The sequence below is a fragment of the Mus pahari genome, chromosome X, assembly GCF_900095145.1.
Source record: "Mus pahari chromosome X, PAHARI_EIJ_v1.1, whole genome shotgun sequence".
Lineage (NCBI taxonomy): Eukaryota > Metazoa > Chordata > Mammalia > Rodentia > Muridae > Mus > Mus pahari.
In genome coordinates this window covers 13,615,749-13,622,616 of record NC_034613.1, presented here as the reverse complement: position 1 = coordinate 13,622,616, position 6,868 = coordinate 13,615,749, and the positions used below count along the sequence as shown (strand labels likewise).

The window sequence follows — 6,868 nt, the reverse complement described above, 5'->3', positions numbered from 1 at the left end:
AACTGGCTCCCACAAGGATGGATGGGCTGGAAAGTATGCTGATACAGGAGCGGGGACAATGTTAAAAGAGAAAAGGACCTAAGCCCCCCCCCCCATGTGCAGTCTAGTCAATAGTATTGCTGTGCAATGAAACACATGCACTAGTGAGGGAAGGGCTCAGGTTAGGACAGAACATGGAAAATTCAGCCCTGCAATCTTAGATTTGATTCTGCACATTCTGCTTCATGTTTTCTGCATTCTGGAGGAAGTATCCCCAGAGAGGCTCAGTGACCACAGTCAGCTCCTCTCAAAGGACATTCATGGTGCTCAATCAGAAAATCAGACTGCTTGCCATGCCTCCTGAAAGTCACACTGGTAGTTTTGTGCAACCTGCAATGAGGGTGTCCACTCGACACCCCAAGCTTAGACTCTGTGGTTTTGTAAGGAGGCAGGAAGGATTCCAGCTTCCGCCATCATTCCCTGATATGCAACTCCACCACCAGTGGATTCTCTTCTTCAGTTTCACATTCTCTTCCCTGGCAGAGATTCTTTAGCCATTTTCTTCCTCTCTGTTCATTTGTTTTTTGTTGTTGTTGTTTTGTTTTGTTTTGGCAGCTTGATGTACTGCTTTTTAACTGCAGGGCATCTTCCTGCCTCTCTGATTGCAGCGAGTTGCTGGAGCACTTTCCCAGCAGCCAGTTCTTTGCCGCGAAAGAGATGTGCGCAGCAGTATGGCTACCGCTTCGCGGCAAGGAACTTTCAGGTTTGGAGTTCTCTTGGGGAAGTTCCCCTCTAAAAGGGACTTCCTGGGGCCCCTAGGGTCTTCCTTTGCTGGCACTGAGGTTTATGGCTGGAGGACGTGGCAGTAAGTCTGCCTTCAGATTCTGTGCTCTTGGTGAACTTCCCTTCTGCGAACTTCCCTTCTAAAAGGCACTTTCTGGGTCCACCAGGATCTTCATTTGTAGCCACCCAGGTTTGAGGTGTTTATGAACTAGACAACATGGCAGGACCTTCCTAGAGGCTGGATTTCCACTTGGGGACACTAGAAGCTTTGCTGGTGGCCTTAGGGAAAAAGCTTCTTGGTTAGAGGAGCAGGGAGTTTTGGGGAGTAGCGATTTGGGGAGTGTCTCCACAGGCTCCAGCACTCCCTGGTCCTGGAGATTCACCACAGGCAGTTTTTTGTGGGCATTTCCTGCTAAANCATTGTGTCCACTGCTCAGACTCCTGGGACGTTTACAAATAATTCAGACCTAAAATGACTTATATTTAAATTAATAAGATATGAGCCTGATGAAGTTAAGATCCCTGTAGAGTCAGCTGTGGAAAGTGCTACCCTGGGTCTGTACTTTCTGCTTCATTTGTGTTTCCTCAGTTGGAATTAGCCCACGATAATCTCAGTGACTGTCCAAGCAAACTGAAAGTTATGCCAGAACCTGATTCTGCCAAGGTACCTCTGGTTCTATGTGTAGTTTTGCATTCTTTTTTTTTTTAACAGACTTAATTCATTTATTTTTCTTGTATAAAAATCCCTTATGCAGTAGCCACAGCTGGATCCTAGGTCCTCTGAACAGACATACTAATGTGGGTTTTCACAAGATGATCAGTGAATTCCTGATAAGGAGACTTAGTGAACAGTCTATTTCCAGAGTTCAAGAGTCTGGTATCTATAGCTCTTCAAGGTGTCATCAAGGTGCCTTGGCAAAGTTGCCTAGGGTGGAAGTGCAGCCTCTGGGCTGAAGTGTAGCAGTCATCTCTACTGGCCACCATCAGTAGGTTCTTGGGCACTGTAGTAGAGGCAATGGCAGTGCCTCTAGGGGCAGGGATGAGATGCCCTGGCACAGAGCCATAGTGGTCTGTGGTCTGTCACCTTGCATGGAACAGTGTGGGGCTTGCCAGTCCTGTTCTCCCAATAGGCTCTCCACACGGGGACAATGGAAAGCTTGGCCTAGATGATGGCCCCTGGGATGGCAGTGGCAACCTCCTTGGAGCACTTAACACCAAGAGCAACATGACCATTGTAGTCCCCAATAGTGACGAAAGCCTTGAACCTGGTCCGCTGGCCAGCCCAAGTCTGCTTCTGCACTGGCAGAACCTCTTCCTTTAAGGATGCACCCAGGAAAAAGTCAATAATCTCAGACTCCTTGATGGGCATAGGGAACAGGTAGATTTCCTCCAAGGATTTGATCTTCGTGTTCTTAACCAGGCAGCCCAGCTTGGTGATCAGGATCCATTCTTTCTCCTTAGCTTTACCTTTGCGAGTCCTGTGGCCCTGGCCCCTAAGACCTCTGCGGAATCCTCAGTAGAAGCCTCCACAGCCTTCTAATCTTGGACCCCGCGTCCTCCTGGCCTTTTGGTGTTTTCCAGAAGAAGAAGAAGAAGAAGAAGAAGAAGAAGAAGAAGAAGAAGAAGAAGAAGAAGAAGAAGAAGAAGAAGAAGAAGAAGAAGAAGNAGAAGAAGAAGAAGAAGAAGCTAGTTTTGTATTCCTTAAATAACTGCTTTTCAAATTGGTCTCTAGTTCAAGAAAAACAAAGAACAAAACAAGCAGAAAATTATTTCACCTCTTCAAAAAAATGAATTGTAATTTATCAAAGATGAGAGAGTTGTCATATATATGTGTGTGTGTCTATATATGTATATCTATATGTTTAACGATCCTTATTTCAGATGGCAAGTCTCCTGGAGGGATCTGTGTCCTGCTTTTCAGGGTCCCCAACACCATCCTTTTCTTTGAGGAGCTGCAGCAGATTCTGAGATGTCTCCATCAGGGCCTGCTGCAGGCAATCCCTGTCATTGTATGCTGTCCCCAGCAACAAAACAATTTTAGAAAAAAATTGTCCAAGATATTTTCCCTGGACCCATTTATTTTTAATTGTTCCCAAGAGCCAGCATCAGCATTGGTGATAGGAAATTCATTTCTATTTGAAAAGTTTATTTTCATTCCCTAAAGATAATACAACACGATCCATTTTCCTGGGATTTTCATATTGTATTTAGCATGCCGAAAGGTAAAATTATGAAATTGGCTCCCACATGGGCTGGAAAGAATGATGACAGGTGAGGAGAAAAAATCTGAAAAAGCGAAATAGACATAAGCCCTCTTCCATGTGCGGTCTAGTCAATAGTAGACATGCACAATGAAACAGATGCACATGTAAGTATAGGGGCGGTGGTTAGGAGAGAACAGGAGAGGTTTCCTGATAGAAGTAGGTGAGGAAAAACTAAGTCTAAGTGATCCACAGGCATAGTGAAAGAGGCCATGTTATACCTTTGATATTTTGGAGTCAACTGTTAAGTTGATCTTTTTCACCTTTTATTTTTTCCCTCAGAGAAGGGCGGAGGGAATGAAGCTAGAAGAACGGTATTTTGGCATTCTTGATCCTACACTGCCATCCAGTGGAACTGCTTTGCTGTTCCTGCCAACACCTCCACATGCCTTTCCTCAGCAGGTCTGGGAGTGAGGGATACATAGGGCTTCTGGTTCAAATACTGAATCAGTGAACAACCTGTGAACAAGTGAAGGTAGCTCCAGCCAACTGGCCTGTTCTGAGGTTAGCCAGGGTTTGGTTTCCTAGCCATAAATTCAGCTACTCAGGAATATGGGCTTTGCGATCTCACGGCAGCAGTGTTTTGGCACAGTGATGAGGAACACTACCTTGGATTCATCAACTGGGGGTGCAGATGTGAGGGTAACTTGATTTTATCAAGGTTAGGAATCTCCCCAATTGCTTCTGACCTGTTTTTTAGGCACCTACCTGCATATATGCCTCATTCTTGAAATCGGTTAGTGCCATCGGTTTCTGGACTGTGTTTATGAGCTTCAGGGCCTCCAGAATGCCACCTAGAGGTCAAAAAATGTATCAGTCCTTTAGTTTCTTCATCATACTGTCTACTCCACTCTCCCCTCTCCCTCCCTTCTTCCTTTTTTCTTCCCTATAACTTTTAATTCCCTCTGTTCCTTCCATGCTGAGATGCTCAGCCTGTTTTCTATGCTTTGTTTTCTCCAACTTGCCTTATTTCCTGTCTTTGGTTTCCTTTTTATTCCCTTTATTCTTCTGCTGTCCTTCAGGAGTTTTGCTGGAAGAGCTCTGTCTTGAAACTAGAAGCCAAGGTTCAACAACAAAATCAGGTCCCCTGTACAACACCCTAGCCTGTAAAGGTGAAAAGCCACAACAAAGCTTTACCTTCAAAGCATGTGGGCAGTTGGCATGAGGAAGAGAGCCACCCCAACTTGGCTAGAACTTACAATGAAATCATTCCTGGAGCTGGACTCTATGATGCACAGAGGACAGTGGGAGTCCACAAGAGAGGTTGCAGAAAGGACATCCTCGGGAAGTGACGATTGACAATGTGAGGGATAACAGTTGAGATGGTAAATGATAGAGAGACCATACTAGTGTCAAGATTGGTCCAAAGAGATGGTTTGTAGCCTCACCTAGGACCTGGCAGTCAGGCAGCCCCTAGGATGGAATCATGATTCTTCCTTGGATATTTTTATGCCCCATGACCAGGATCATCCAGTACATTAACTTTCAGCAAAGGAAAAGGGAGCCTCCATTTCCAAACTCACCCAAGATGAGGTAATGGCCCAGAATATCCACTTGAATGAAAAGACAGGTTCATAGACTCCTTAAGTTGAGATGTTTGGATGAGAAGACCAAAGTGTTTGGTTGGCAGCTGCCCTCTCTAGTCTGATCCGAACAGTGCCTTAAGGATCCAAAGAACTCATATTGGAAATTTCCTGCTTTGTTTTGTTTTGTTTGTTTGTTTTTTTCCTCTGTGGAACTTGGAACCTTCCTGTGTCAGGTAAAAATCTATTCCTGTTCCTAGACCCTGATTAAGTTTCCCTGTGCCAACTGCCCATTTTCTTCTCTGTCCTATGATTCTCCCTGTTAGGAGACTTCTAAGTGCATTGGGGAGGAGAGGGCAGCTAACCTTGAACCTGAAGCTCAGTGCATCACAGTTATAGGATATCTGCACAACCAGGGAAGTTCTGGACACGTACTGATCACCCTTGACCCCAGAGTCATGATGCGAGCTGAGGCTTCTGTGCACATATGCTAGTTAGTGTGTTCTTCCTGGGCTATGGGGGAGGGGAGAATGTTGACCCTGAGTCCAGTTTCTCCCTAAAGTTTCATCTCTGTGGCTTCTAACATTTGCATTCAGTGGTAGATTTTCAATTTAGTTTTCCCATATGGTGTTTATATCTTCGGGGTAAAAACCTGGCCCTATGGTAGAATGACTAAAAATAGTTGAACTGAGGAACTGAGATTCACACACACACACACACACACACACACTTAAAAAGAACCAGCAGTGTCCATTCAACAAGATGCCAAATCACATCATTGCCCCCCCCCCAAAAAAAATCCAGCATTGAACTCAGCCACATTGTAGTCTTGTGGCAAATTGTTGGCCTCTTTTTTTCCCCAGAGTGGGGCGGAGGAGGAGAGATCCTGGGACAGGGGTCGCTTGGTGTTCATAGAGCAATACTGCCATCAAGCGGAATTCTTTTCCTGTTTCTGAGAACATGTAAGTGTGCTGTTTCAGTGGGTTTGGGGATGAGGAAGTGTGGATACAGGATCACTCTGGTGACAACACTGAAATGAAGGAGTCTCTAGCCAGCCTCACAGTACTGTGGCATTTCAGGGTCTAGATTACCTGTTGGTACACTCTCTTGCCAGTCCTTGAGGCATGCCATGTCCCAGGGCAAAATCTACAGCACTACAGGAGATACAAGCTTAGATTTCCTGTGTCAGCCATGTTTGCTCAGGTGTGGAGGAGTTCTTTGACAGGAGTCAGCTGCCTTGAAGGACTTGTGGAAAACTGACTTTTGTCTCCTTGATGTCCTCCTACCACCATCCAGAAGCAGAGACAGCCCAAGTAGCTATGAGCACAAGAGTGTCCCTGGATTCATGATTGCTTTTTGAACCCTCATCTATACCCAGCCCTCATTTCATAGACTCAAACACTGGTTTTGGAATTTCAAGCTCTCTTCATGGATTTTGGGATCCTCAGATATTCTACAAACATTTTACATATCTCTCAGTTCTCCTTTCCCTTTTTCCTCCTTTTTTAGCCCATCCTTCCTCGATCTCATTCTTCTGAGGCATTGGTCTTTTCTACTTGCTTCCTGCATCCCATATTCTTGTCTTCATTTTGTTCTTACAATGTTTTGTCATGTTAACAAGTCATTACATGTTAGAGCTTTTGAAACAGCATTCCTTCTTCTGATATCCTTCTCCATGTTTTCAGATCCTTAAGAGAAAACAAGATGAAGTATTAGATTTCTTTTGAGTTTGTCAAAACGAGACCAAGAGACAGCCCAAGGAAAGGGTGTTGGTATGATGGTGTGATACTGGCATCCTGGCAAGAGACAGAACTGAATCCTCTGTTATGTGTCTAAATGTCCTTGAGTCTATGTAGATAGTACCAGAGAACCCTTTTGTTTCCACTGTAGATAGAGTTACATAAATCCATACTTGTCAGCATGCATATGGTAAAGAAAGGTCTAGGTACAAGAGGGACTCAGTCTTTGGAGGAAGAAAGTGCTGGCAAATACCTTGACTGTTAGTGGCTGAGTAAGGTAAAGGGAACTTGTTTATAGACAATGAGATCATCATGTTTTCTTGGAATATCCAAAGATCTGTTTAAAGGCCACAGCCATGAATATGATGGGCTGGTAGCCTCTGAGATGGGTTAAAGTTCTTTGACATAGTCCTCAGATGAGGGTTCTAGGAGCCTAATGTTCCATGAGGCTAAAGTGACTCAACACAAAAACTAATGTGAGCTTTACAATATAGTTGACAGGTACAATTGGATGTACAGACGGGATCCTGGAATGCACAGGTTTGGTTATCTGGACAAGAAGACCAAAGAGTTTGGGTGGCAG

The 6,868-nt window shown here is 44.7% G+C and overlaps 1 pseudogene; it reads right to left on the bottom strand.

Moving 5' to 3' along the window:
* Nucleotides 1-1,533: 1,533 nt before the first annotated feature.
* LOC110313754 lies at nucleotides 1,534-5,006 on the bottom strand (annotated as a pseudogene).
* Between the last annotated feature and the right edge of the window lie 1,862 nt (nucleotides 5,007-6,868).